The sequence below is a fragment of the Elaeis guineensis genome, chromosome 3, assembly GCF_000442705.2.
Source record: "Elaeis guineensis isolate ETL-2024a chromosome 3, EG11, whole genome shotgun sequence".
Taxonomy (NCBI): Eukaryota; Viridiplantae; Streptophyta; class Magnoliopsida; order Arecales; family Arecaceae; genus Elaeis; species Elaeis guineensis.
The window spans coordinates 124,185,000-124,200,552 of NC_025995.2; positions in this window are offsets into that span (position 1 = coordinate 124,185,000).

Sequence of the window (15,553 nt, forward strand, 5' to 3'; positions counted from 1 at the left end):
CCACTCAGTTATCTGAGGTTAGTAGATATACGCAGCATGCTGCAGCAGATGCTCAGGATTCACGCGTTCGCAGACTCGAGGTGGAGATACAGGAGATTAGACAGAGTCGTGCCACTGAGATGGAGGAGATGCGACAGAGCCGTGCCGAGATGCAGGCCATGAGGGGACAGATTGATCGCCTTACATCTTTATTAGAGATGTATGGTTCATCTCAGGTAAACACATAATATTAAATATATATTTTTATATTAATTTAATGATTTATATATTTTATTTATAGATATGCAAATCATGCTTTTGATATGTTTTTTGTAGGCTCCTGGCATATCAGACACCCGTCGAGATAGCGGCACGTCACGTGGAGACAACGACGACCATCCGCCTGCAGATTGATGTTATTTTATTTTTGTTGTATTTTTATATTTATTTATATTACTCTTGATTGTAATGGATGATTAGTACTTTATTTTTATTTATATAAAATATTGTCTTTTGATTTGATTAAATTTTTTATTTCAGCTTGCTTTTGATGTGAATGATGGTGATTGTACAGGTGTGAATGTGAATGTGGTGATTGTACATGTTTATTGTATTGTACAGGTGTGATATGATTTCGTACAGGAATGTATTGTATTATTTTTTTTAAAATAATATTTATATTTTTTTTTTCCTCTTATAACCTTTAACGACGCTTATAAGCGTCGTTAAATTTGTCTTTTGCGACGCTTTAAAGCGTCGTAAATTTTTACATTAACGACGCTTATAAGCGTCGTTAAATTTGTCTTTTGCGACGCTTTAAAGTGTCGTAAAGATTTACATTAACGACGCTTATAAGCGTCGTTAATGTAAATATTTACGACGCTTAAAAGCGTCGTAAAGATTTCTATTAACGATGCTTTAAAGCGTCGTTAAGACAAATTTAACGACGCTTTAAAGCGTCGTTAATGTAAATCTTTACGACGCTTTAAAGCGTCGTTAAAAAATAACGACGCTTTTAAAAAGCGTCGGCGCTATTCGTCCCCACTCTTACATAGTCGACGCTTTGCCGACGCTTTTTGAAGCATCGTAAAGCCAAATAGCGATGCTTTAAAGCATCGTTAATGACCATTAATAGCGTCGTTAATGGCTATTTTTTCTGTAGTGGTAGCTGGCCTATGCATGAATTGATATATATAATTGATAGCATTGGCAATATCAAACTGAGGGAAAGTAAGATATTGAAGGACCCAACTATACTATGGTAATAAGTCAGATTTGAATATAGATCACCAGTGTATAGTGAGAGCTTGGAGCCAGGTAGTAACGGAGTCATAACAAGCTCAGAGGCATCCATATGAGTCTTCATAAGAAGATTAGAGATATATTTGGATTGTGTAAGAACTAAGCCATCTTGCACAGAGTGGGCCTCAACATCTAGAAAATAATAAAGTGGGCCTAGATCTTTCATAGAAAACTCATGAGTGAGTAGAGGTGAAAGTGGATTAGATAATATCCATCCCGATCTATTGTCGCATTCGAATCTATTTGAATACGAATAGAAATTTGAGCATCCATTTAATATCCGTATTTGTATCTATATCTATCAAAGAGAAATGGATATGGATATGGATAGACAACTATCTGATCCATACTCAAATATCTAATTCTATTTGTAATATTATTTAATTTTATATATTACACATATACTTTTAATGACAATATATAATCACATTAACATACTATGAATTTGATTTATAACTTTGTAATATCTTTAATTCTATGGCCATAAAGTTTAGATATTCAACATATACCTATATTTATATCTATACTTCCAGTATCCAACTTGTATCAGTATCTATTTGAAATAAATAGAGAGTGTTGAAGACAACAAACATAATGCGGATGATCCGGATAGGCTATTTTCTATAGACTTCTTCATCAAGATATCTATGAAAAAAAGTATTCTTGACATTCAAATGGCAGATAGACTATCCTAAGAAATTGCAAAAAAAAGTATAGTGACAGATTTCACCACAAGGCTGAGGGATATCATAATTAATACCTTCCTATTGGTTGAAGTCTTTGGCCATGTGTCAGGCCTTGTAACGATCAATCGAGCTATTGGATTTCTATTTGATTTTGCAAACTCATTTGCAACCTATAATGTATGGATTTGCGAAAGTGAAAACTAATTCCCAAGTGCCATTAGCAATTAAAGCATTATACTCTTCGACCATAGCTTGAAGCCTAGTGGCATCTTTGTAGGCTTGTGTATAACAACTAGGTTGAACCAAATCAGCATATGCAACAAAGCCGTAGGGTGCTTAATGCCGACTGGGAGGTTGTAATGTGCCATCCTTAAAACAAGTTACCATTAAATGACTATTATGAGAAATTGAGCTTAAAATAGTAGATACGAGCATGTTATGATTTGACGCCAGTGGTGCTAATGACGGTGTTGTCATAGTAGGAGTGGCCAAGTCATCTTGCAATTGACTGAGTAAGGGGGCTGTGTGCGTGTCTCCTCATTATACAAATCTGTGTCACAAGATGTCGCATATTTTTAGGTTTGATTAGAAGGCGGTGGCAAAGTATGCAACAACCGAGTCGTTAGTAGTAACAAATGGACTAGGCATTTAATCAGACTGCCCAATTGCACAATTATCTTGAATGAAAGGGAACCATAGAAATTTTCATTAGAATTGTGATTTCTGGCATCTTGGAATGGGGTTGAGGATGGAGGCAAGTGTCAAGATGGGAGTGGATGGGGATTGAGATGGAGAAAAAGTTGAAAAATTGGGTAGAGTTGGATGGGGTAAATGAAACAAGGCCAATAAGTCGGTAATAAATGGTGAAGACAAGTCATCAACTACTCTAGAATTGGATTGTCCACTAGCAACCTCAGAATATGTAGGTATGACCACTAGATGGAGAGTAGTATCTATATCCATGATAACCAGGTAGATAGCCAAAAGAAATATAGGGTGTAGGCCAAAATTTGAGCTTGTGAGTATTGTACAGATGGAGATTAGCATAGCACAAACAACCAAAGACTCAGAGAAAAGAATAGTTAGATTATTTTCCAAATAAGATTTCTAAAGGAGATTTATTTTGAAGCAATCATATGGATAGCCCATTGATCAAAAAAATAGAAGTTTCAAAAGCAATATCCCAAAAGGAGAGAGGAACATTTGATTCAACAAGTTAGGCTAATTACCCATCTCAACTATATATCCATACTACACTCTGATGCCCCATTTGTTTAGAGGTATGCAAACATGATCATATGCAATCCCTATCCCATTTATTTTGAGTTTATGTTGGAATTGAGGAGAAAGGAATTCATGTGCATCGTTCATTTCAAGAAATTTAATTTTATAGTCAACGAGATTTTCAATATGAAGCTGGAACATACCAAAAACAAGAGACACATCAAATCGATTTCTCAAAGAAAAATATCATGAGAATTTGGAAAAATCATCAAGAAAATAAATATAATATTGTTGAGTCTACCTTAAAGTTAACAAGTTCTAGCAGGACAAGTCCACATCACTTCTAGAAGGTCTACTTCTAATGCCAATTCAAGTCCATATTGACTTAGGACACTGACCTAAGCTGATTATTGTAGGAATACTGGCTTGAGTCTAAACCAACTTATTCTATTATATATATCCCTTATAACCCCAAGGGAAGAGAGCAATTGAGTGCCCTAGAGATTGGTTTCTTAGAGAGTAAACTTTGTAAGATAATTTTATACTCTATAATCTTCATATTTTTTATAGTAAATTTTTGTATTGTCTCTATCTATAGATGTAGGTCAATAGACCGAACCACATAAATATTACGTACTCTCATTCTTCTCCTATTTCTTTGTTGTTTCATTATTCTCGCTATTCGTTGCAACCTTTCTCTTTTCTATTGGAGTTTTGTGATGATGATTGTAAAATTCAAAATCGAAAAGTTCAATGGTGCGAATGATTTTGGCATTTGGAAAATTAACACGCAAGCACTTTTGGTACAATAAAGGATGCAGAAGGCATTGGAAGGCAAGGATAAGTTACAGAATACCATGTCTGATGGCGATAAGGAGCTATTGCCACAAGCATATAATAAAATTCTATTATGTTTGGCAGATGAGATGCTGAGAAGTCATTGAAGAGAAGATAGTGGCTTGACTATCGTTAAAATTGGAGAGTAGATATATGAGCAAGTCACTTAAAGAGAAGACAACAGCTTGACTATCATTAAAATTGAAGAGTAGATACATGACTAAGTCACTTACAAATAGATTGTACCTGAAGCATCGACTCTACCACCTATATATAGAAAAAGACACACTTGTGAAAGATCATATAGATGAATTTAGTAAATTTATATTAGATTTAAGAAATATTGGTGTCCCAATTGATGATAAAGATTAGGCCCTTATTCTATTGTGCTTACTATTATCCTCTTACAAGAACTTTATACTATATTATAGATAATCTTTTTTAGTTAGTGATATAAAAGATATTTTATGATCTAAAGAGTTGTAGAAAAAATATTAGAAAGTTATGAGGAGAATCAAGAAGAAGGCTTGATTGCTAGAGATCGGAATAAGGAAACAAGTTCTAATAATAACGATAAGTCTAAATCAAAATCAAAATATAAAAATATCTATTATCTTTATTATTATATAGAAGGGCATATTAGAAGACTTTGTCCAGAGAGAAATAAAAAGGATAGAATACTATAACAAATTTAACTGTTAGAGATGGCTAATTGTCATTGCTAATAGTCGTTATGCCGTCGCTAATACTATTAGCGATGGCTTACCATCGCTAATTGATGGTCGAAAAAATTTTAATCGCTAATTATCTTTATTAGCGACAGAATTTTTATCCATCACTAATGAATATTATTAGTGACAACTAAATTTTATTGCTATTTATTTTTTTATTTTTTAATAAAATTTTAAAAAAATTAAAAATAATTAGCGATGGCTTTATTGTCGCTAATATCGTTCGCTAATAAGTATTAGAGATGGCTCAAGCCATTGCTAATGCCATTGATGATATTTAATTTTATTTTTTTTTTAAAAAATCTATATTAAAGCCATCGTTAATGCCATCGATAATAGTTAATTTTATTTTTTTTAAAAAAATCAATAATAATATTTTTTTAAATTTGTTTTAATTAATCATAATCAATTATGGTTTCTAACATATGTTATAATTAAAATTCAAAGATTATATGACAATTACAAATAAAAAACTAATATATTATATTAAAAATATAAATTATATAATTTTATAAATAGTATCAAAAAAATATAATATATCAAGATAAAAGAAAATCAGCCCAGATCCTCCTTATCGTCCTCCTCTTCATCCTCTTGCTCCTCTCCAGCAGCTGGTAGATAAGAGCCAGATGTTCCAGCATCCTGAAATGAAGAAAAATAAAATATTATTAATAAGTTTTGATATAGAGGTGTATCTTTCGATACGGAAGCATATTTTTTGATACACTCCTTCGGTTCTCGAATAGATTATTCTTACATATTTCATTCGATGATACAGAACTATAGACACTTCCAACCCATCAATTAGATGGTTAGATTCAATTTTTAGTACCTAGATCTCCTTTTTCGACTCAAGCCTAAATATGTGAAGCTTCTAAATATATAAACTTAAAATAAGTAAAAGAGTTTACTAATAGAATTACCTAATATGATGGCTGGGACAACGAGCTCAGTTGGTTGCACAACTGCGGATCTTAAAGAATCTCCACGATCGTATCACGAACGGCATCCCGAAAGCTCTGAGGTTGCTGGTTCAGAAGCCTCTGCACGACCTCCTTCATGTGTGCATCGCTCCATGTCTGAGACGTCGAGGCCTGTGAGGACGTCGAAGAGTATCGAGCCACTAGAGGGTTGAAACTGTAGTCGAATCCTATGACCGGGCTCTTACTCACCCCTTTGGTGATCCTGAACCATCTCTCAAGGTCAAGGAGGGGCTGAGTGAACAAGTCATCACCGTGTCAAGCAACAACGTACTCCACATAATCCGCCTACACAGTTTAGAAATACATTAGTTCTAATATACATATCGGATCCTGTAACAACTTAATAAATATAGTTTGAAATTCTTATCGTGATCCATCGCAACCTAGAACTAAATAATCATCAGTCCTCCTAGACTAGTATGTGGCCTCCCACAACCGCAGCTGGCCTGATGGATGATCCAGCTGCCATATCTACAATAAATAAATAATAAAATTAAATTAACTAAAGTATATATATAAGAATTTTTATAATTTTAGTGAAGAGTTTTGGTATAGATTTCTTACCAGTTTGCTGGCCACAACATGTGTGCCAATGGAGCCATCCGTGTGCTTGATCGAATCTTGTTGGTCGATCCGATTCTGTCGAACCCTCTGTTGTCTATAGGCATACTCCTCACTACTCCACTGATCGTAGAGGTTCTCTTATACGTCTGCTTGCATCCAATGATCCCTATAGGACTTCTAGTCTGATGGTGATTGAGAACCGGAATGCTTGATGGTGGACTACCGTAGGCTGTGTAGCCCATCTCAAAACCTATATATGGCCATCTACTCGAAAATCGAACGGTCAGCCTCCTCATCCTGAGGAGATAAGAATCGATAATATCCCTGCAAGTGAAAATAAGTATGTATTAATAAATAAAATATAAACCTATCACGAATTATTAAATTAAACACCTTTGACTTATCAGGAACATCTCCCAGGCTGCATCACGAGCCCTCGATAGCCAATTGGAGAACTCATTCATCAGCTCCGGCATCAATCATCAGATGATCCTAATAATCACACGAGACACGAAGCTCTCTATAAATGTGCTGCGAAATTGATTTTGAATAATAAATGTTAGACTCTACAATGGCTAAATTTTAAACATATTCAGTAAAGATATAATACTTATAACCGACTTTGAATGTACATGAGCTCTTTGTCCTTCGATCGAGTCAGAGGTGCCGCGAGCCGGATGGATCCTCTACCATGCCTCTGTGTCTGGGAGTCGATCACTGGTGCGTGTGACTGTGGGGTCACTGGTGACCCCTTATCCTCCGAATCTGAGTGCAAAATATCTAATATAAAGAATATTATATTAGTTAGCAAAGTATAAAATAACATAAACAAAAATATCTAAAGTGTTAGAGTTTATCGCAGGGTGTGAGAGGTACAGAACCCTGTGAGCTAGCCGCATGATCGCTCTCCCCTTGAGAGCTCTGTCCTCCACTGACACGACTCCGACCTCTAGAAGACATGATGTATAATCTTTAAAAATAAAAATAAATAGATCCATCAAATTAATTATACAATTATGGATGGCAATGCAAGATTTAAAATAATTTAAGGATTATACACTTAGCACTATTCATCAGCCTCTTTAGATGTCTGGTGCTCTTCATATTCTTCTTCCTCTTCTTTCACCTCTTCCTCTTCTTTCGGTTCTTCTTCTTCCTCTTCTTCTCCTTCTTGGATAGGATTGTCTTTTAAAATAAAATTAGTTGGATTTACCTCCTCATGTTGGCCATCATGTATAAGAATTCCTGGAGCATCCAACTCAACATCTATTGAAGACCAATAAAATCCTAATATTTCATCCTTCTAAAAATATTTTGATAATTATGACTCTTCTTCTTCTTCTTCGAGAACGTAATGAATGGCTTGAGACTTAATCTTACATACAGCCCACCAATTTTTTCTTCCTCTCTTCCTTGATGAAAAAAGAGTATAATACACTTGAGTAGCTTGTTGGGCTAGCACGAAGAGGTCATTGACATATATTTTTTATCCATGTTTGATTTCAATAAGCCCATACTATGGATCAACCTTTATACAATTATCAATATCAAACCATTAGCACTTAAACAAAATGATACTATTATCATCTAAGGGGTAGGTCAACTTGATCACTGTTGGATATATGCCCTAGAAGTCAATCTTGACTAATGCATATCATATTACTAGGATATGATTTTATACTTAATGGGTATTTATATTATCATTTATATTTTATGTGTCCATAAATCATCTATGAAATTAACAAGATGATGACATATATTCTCAAAGAGTAGAGAATTTGAGACATGTATCATTGATAGTTAATTCTTAAATTACTCTTGGTTATAGGATCATCATGGAGATGGTGATTGATTTGGATAGACCAGTGCATGGATCGCTTTCTTTGGACAGATGAGTCTCAAGTCTGCGGTGTAGTGACACTGGAGTAAGAGTGCAGGTGGTTGTTAGAGAACAACTAGTACTGAGCGTGACTAACACGAGAAGTCATGTATATCTGCTCACTCGTTAGTAACTTTCTCGATGCTGCAGTAGTATGACTGATTTTTTGATCTACGGTGCTACAGCTACTCACAGTGAGACTGCTGGTGTTTGACTACTCATAAATATTGACTCAATGAGTTCTTGTAGTGGATGTTGGCGATAGTTGATCCGCTATACGAGTAGGGTGTGCACTTGATGGAATCTATCGATCCTACCAAAAGAGAGTAGTCCTACAAAATTTAAGAAACTGAATCTTTAAATCTATGACCATAGCAGCATGATTAATGAAAAAGAGGTTTCATGAGAATCATATATGAATTCGAACTGATTGAATCTATCATATGACCGATGATGAGGTTTGACGATTTATCTATGATCTGTCATCTAGTCAGAACTCACGATAGAGAGACTGTATCATATGTTAATTGCATCTAGAGGTTCATTACCTTTTATTCTGCTGGATTGCCACTACATACTGCTAGATGTCATTAGTAGATTGTGAGATCTATGAGCATCATCTCGATGATCGATGATCTTTGATGGATAGAGTTGGAATGGTTCCAACCAATTGAAAGGAATTTTGATGATATTGTAATAAGGATCACAATATATTTCAATACCAGATAGAATAGAATTTATGGGATCACATACAAAGAGGCTTTTGACTGATCAGATGATTGAATTATGATTATAAATTATGATAGAATTTAATTATTAATTTACTTGATGATTAATCCAATGCAAAAGTTAAAATTAAGTAACTCGCTAAAGAGTTAGTGAGTTATAGAAGGATTAATTAGTAATTAGATTGCTAATTATCTCAATTTAATTGAGCAATGGAATTTGCATCAAGTCTAATTGAATTAGATTCAATTTGACTTGACATGGATTTGATTTGATCAAGCTTAATTGAGTTATGAGATAACCAATTTGTATGGGAGGATAATTTCTTGTTTGATTAGGATTTGAGTTTGACTTAAATTCTTAATCAGATTAGGATCTAATTAAAGATTGTTTGGGTTCCTATTTGGACTAAAAATTCTCTTCTTCATGTATGCACTAAATCGTAATTAGATTAGGATTAAATTGAGTTTGACTCAAGCACCAAGAGAGAGTCCAAAAGGATCTAATTAGGTGACATCTAATTTCTAATTGGATTAGATTTTAATCTAAATAGTTTAGGCTCCTAATCAGATTAGGATATCAATCTATTTAGGCCTAATCAATTCTTAATATGATTAAAATTGGTTAGAATTTTATTTGATTTAAATTAGCCACCTAAAGAGGAGTCCTAAATGGTTAGGACTCTCTCTTTCTATGCGCCATAAACTAGCCTCACGCCCCACTTTAATTAGCACCTATTTTTTTCATAAATCGTGAGGTCTTTTGTGTGTAAGAAGTTCACGTTAAATCCTTTTTATGTAAGATATGTGGGTGCAAAAAGAATAGGTGTTAGGCGGCACAATAATTCTATAGTCCAAGGGAGTTTGGACTATTATCTCCTACCTAAAACTAAACTCTCCTCCTATTTAAACATGGGGTGGTTAAGGGGCTGATTGAGATCAATTTGAGATGCCACAAATCAAAGGAGGCATGCATGGAAAAATCCTAGGGGGAGGGCACAGCATGAAGGGTCATGGCATGAGGTACGTTTGGCTTCTATCCCTTTTTTCTTACCATCAATCAAAGGTTGGTTGTTAGAACCTCTTCTCTCTCTCTTTTGTCCTAGTTTGGATATGGATTTTTCTCTCCTTTTTGTCCAACAGTTAGATATAAATTCTTACATCTCTAGCATAGAGATTTGATGCATAGATTTTAAGAAGAAAAGAGAAAAAAGTATTCTTCTCATGATCTCTAGCGTAGAGATCATCATCCTCCTATTTTCTTCTTTTTCTCTAAGAGTGTCTTGAGAGAAAAGAAGATTTTTCAACCGTCAAGATGCGATCTCTGCAAGGAAGTTAGCACTTCGGTGAGATTAAGAAGCTTCTGATTAGATCAAAACTTCATATAGATATTCGTAGAGGTCGGACACTTGTGTGGTTTTAAGGGACATTCGAAAAATATCCATGATCATTAGTTTGCGGTGTAGATCGATCCACACCAAGGTATGAAGATTAGATCTTCTCTATTTATTTTTTTCTATTTGATTTCTACATCTGAATCCTATCTCACATATGTAGATCTTGTTTATATTTTTAAGATTTGATCTTATGCATGCTTAGATTAAATTAGATTTAATTTAAAATTTTAAAATTTTTGCTGCATACTCTTTCAAAATTTTTATATGCATGAAATTATGAAATCTCAATAGTGGTATCAGAGCCACATCATATGTATGAAATTAAGATTTAGATCTGAAATCTACAGAGAAAAATTTTAGATCTAAAAATTTTTTATATCATTCTGGCATAAGATTGCCCTGGCATAATTTATTATACTGAATGGTTGTCCTAGAATGATATTAAAAGTTTTAATTAAATAAAATTTTAGATTTAATTTTTCATCATATATATGATATATATTTTATTATTTAGATCTGAAAAGAGTTTTGAGATCTATTTTGATTTATATATATGATATATGAAAGCATATTTAGGACTGAAATTAATTTCTATGACCTAAACTTTATTCATGTATATGATATATATTTGTATGTATAATCTGAAAATTATTTTGAGATCAAAACATACTTTTTATGTAAAAAATTTAGATCCAAAAATTTAGATTTAAGATCTAAAATTAGTATTTGTGCATGAGAGATTGGTCATGAGTAGATCAAATTAGGTCATCTAATTGGATTTGATCTAGGATTTCTGATTTGATTATAATGAGTCTAAATCGATTTAGCAGTTGATCAAATCGAGTTAAGTGTTGATTAGGATTAGGTCAATAGAGCTTAAGATTATACAATTATTGTTGATCGAATCGATGGGCATCCATATGTAGAATCGATTAATCTAAAGACCTAATTCAGCTTTATGGCTCGAATCTGATTCACCTAAGCTAACCTATTCGGACCAATTAATTAATTGGTGTCTAAGGCAAGTAATTGAAAGATGGTTATTTAATTGATTTCGTTTACAAATCTGACTAATTCATTGGTGTCTAAGGAAAGCAACGGGGAGACCTCCACCAATCTCCACTTACCTGATCAATTTGAAAAATTAAATCTCAAATATGGTTGCTTGACGATTTGATTTAGCCCATGCCAATTAGATCAGTCATGTGATGACTGATTAAATGAGATCTAAACTTAAATCTCTCCATAAATATTAAGTCCAATGGTCTTCCACCGTTGTAGATGTGCGGGCGTACTACTGACGTTGATTATTCTCGACTGGTAACAGTGGTTCAGTTGCATCGAAAATATGCAACCACTCTATTAGCAAAAAGTTGTTTCAAGATAAAAATGGGATTGGACCCAATAACTGTTAGGTGAGGGACCTAATGACTACTTTACATCTGCTTATGAATGGTGGGTCTGACTTAACTAAGGAGTGTGGGTAATAACTATTAGATGAGCCTATATGACTTAGAGACCAAGTCGCTGCAACATGCTTAGAGAAGTATCTGGGCAAAGAGTTGTCCATGCATTAGTGTGCATGTTACCAATAATTGTTAGGTGATATGTACGACATCGGTGGGACCACAATACCCACTAAAAACTCAATTGTCACATTAGAATTTTCATTTCTTCATCTGAAAAGTGTGAGAGATCTGATAAAATAGTGGGAGTCTCTTTTTGTATCTAAAAATTTTTAGAGTAAATTATGAAATAAGTACAAACATCCAACTAAAATTTTTGCTCTCTATTGTTTATTGTGTCAGCTTCCAACCCTCTAGCTTGAATCCTAGATATGAACTGTTTAACCGAAATCAATTACATAGACTGACTCACAAACCTAAGAATCATTCTTAATTTTAAAAAATTAATCAGTATTCTCTATCAAATTATTCTAATATTAACAACCTATCCAACTCAAAGTCAATAAGCTATACTTGATGAGTGGATGGATAATGACAATAAAGATAGGTACTATATGTTGAAGTCTATGTTAGATAAACTCCAACGTATGCATGAGCACATGTTCACTGCCAATGACATATTGATTCATTTATAAGTATTATGATGTGATCAAAGTCATACAGCGTATGAGATGCACGATGGACAGTCAGTTTATGATCATTATTTAATAATGATCAAGGACATTAAGGAGCTTAAAAGGCTTAACATGACCATGTATAAAGAATTACTTGTGGATTTGATCCTCCAATCTCTTTTTAGTTTATATGGATAGTTTATGGTAAACTACCATATGAATGATCATCTTAGCATCTTATTTGAATTGATCAATATGTTGATAACTAAAAAATCTTGAAAAATTTAAGAGGTACATACCTGGAGAGCCTAAAGAAACAAAGACATGCCTTGAGTAGGCATGTCAAAATTGCTTAATACTATCCTTATGAATTCTTCTTCTCTCAGTTGAGTTTTAAATTCTAGTGCTTTTTATGCATAGAGTCTATAGAAAGGTGGAGGACTGAGGAAGTAACCCTTAAAATTGATAATAGGATAAGAGTTACTACTATGGCCATGAGTATCTATCCTTTGTAATTATTGTTTGGATTTAGTTCTTAGAGACAGTCTCTATCATTTGCATGGTGATGTATCTGTGAACTTAATTGAGCAAGCAATGAATGCCATTGGATCTGAGAGATCCAAAGTTGAGATAAACTTTAAGTATATGTAGAACCTTAGGCTAGATCATATAGGAGAAGAAATGATTAACAAACTAAAAAAATATGAGCTTTTGAGCTCATTGATTGTTGAGTCATATCTAGTTTGTGTATCATCTCTTTGAGAAAATATGACCAAGCTACTCTTGTAGGACAAGAAGAAAAGGACCACTGAGATACTTATCCTAGTACATATTTGATGTGTGTAGCCCATTTGATGTGTTAACAAAGAAAGTTATCTCTATTTTGTTATCTTTACTGATGATCAGTCATGGTATGGATAAGTATATGAGATACAAATTTAAAATTTTTAAAAAGTTTAAAGAATTCAGATGTAAAGTAGAGAAGCAAATCAAAAAATTTTAAAGATATTTCGATCGGATCGAAGATGCAATATCAAAGAAATTTTTTTTTTCAATTGTCTCATAAAATGATATAGTTTCATATTAGACCCCTTTTAGTACATCTTAGCTCAACGAGATTATTAAGAAGAGTCATGGGACTATATGAGATATGGTCCGATCCATGATGGACATCACTAATTTATTCTATTTTTTTAGAGACATGCTTTATTTCTATAGAATTGGATTCTCTTTGAATCTGTTTCTACCACACCATATGAGATATGGCATGGTGAGAACTGAATCTTGATTATTTCAAGATCTAAAGATATCCAGCCAGTGTTAAGGATAGCGGGTGGATATGTTAGAGGATAGGTCTATAAAGCTCAACCTAAAAGAGTTTGGGATACTATTTTTCTTTTGAAATGATCACAATGTGATTGTAACCCGTCATGTTATCTTCTTGAAAAATTATTTAATCAAGATGAAGCAGTGGAAGAAAAGTTAAACACAAAGAGAGTATCTTTGAAGAGCAGCGAGCCTTAAAACCTAAAGAACCTATTCATGATGAGCCAGTATACGTATATTCCTCCTCCACCTAATACATATAGTAGGATCTCCCATCCTCTCAAAAGGTACTTGGATATGCTTAACAGAAGATGTAGAGAAAAATCGTTTCTCATAGAAGATAGGGAACATAGAGATGATCCCAAAACCTACAACGAGACGATATTAGACATCGACTCCAAGAAAGGAATGTGAATTAGCTTTTCTGACTAGATATCTTTTGAAGATTTTTATATAGAGTAGCTTATAGATTTCACTTCTCGTGATAAGAGATCACTAAGTTTGCAATAATCTTGAAATTGGAACATTCATTTTGATGATATGATCAAATTATTTGATCAGAAATGAGGAATTATGTATTTCCAAAAGGATCAATGGGAGTGTCCAATACTGATATCGGTAAAAATATAATTGTATATAGAATTTTTCATGAAAGATATAAAGCAAGTGTCCTATATTCTGAGAATATAAAGATCTATAGAGATAGATGCAATTGGATACTTGTGTTTTCACAGATAAAGTACAGAGAATAGATGCTGAAAGAGTTCAGCATAAAAATCTCAGAGAGGGGTCTGCTATCCTCTTGGGTATAGATGTATGCCATGTAATGTATTTGAACTAATATAGTTAATACTGTGAATATCACGAGTAGATATCAGTTGTATCCAGGCTGAGAGTCCTGGATTACTATAAAAATATCCTTAAGTATTTGAGAAGAACTAAGGATTTGTTCTTAATTTTTAGAAAAAGGTCAAAGCTAGGAGTGGAAGGATACACCAATTTAAATCAATATCTGATGTTAAATGGTAGAATATCTACATCATGGGTGATTCTTGTATAATCATGTCGATATCTTGGAAAGGATTTCAAGCAATTGATCGATGGAAGCTGAGTACACTGTAGATGCGTAGGATGCATTCTGGTTCTAATGTTAGTTGTAGAACTGGATGTCACGCTATCAGATATCATGACACTATACTATAAAGATAATGGCACTATAGCCTTTGCTAAGGAGTCTAGGTCTCATCAGATATCCAAACACATAGAGCAATAGAATACGCGACTACTTCAAGTAAAAATACATAGAGGTGCAGAGAGCAAGCTTTACATGAGATGTGGTTAACCCACTAGTAAGTCACTTAGCTAGCCCAAGACTAAAGCCTGTCTTGAGAAGATGGGGCTTGGTATATGACAGATTAGCTTTAGTATAAGTGGGAGATTGTTGGATATATGCTCTAGAAGCCAATCTTGACTGACGCATATCATATTACTAGAACATGGTTTGTACTTAATGGGTATTTATATTACCATTCATATTTTATGTGTCTATGAATCATCCAAGAGATTAACAAGATGATGATATATATTCTCAAAGAGTTAAAAATTTGAGACATGTGTCATTGATGGTTAATTCCTAAATTGCTTCTAGTCATAGGATCATCATGGGGATAGTGATTGATCCGGATAGACCAGTACATAAATCGCTTCATTCGGATAGATGAGTCTCGAGTCTGCAGTGTAGTGATACTGGAATGAGAGTATAGGTGGTTGTTAGAGAACAACCGCACTTAGCGTGATCAACACGAGAAGTCACATGGATGTTTGCTCACTCGTTAGTGAC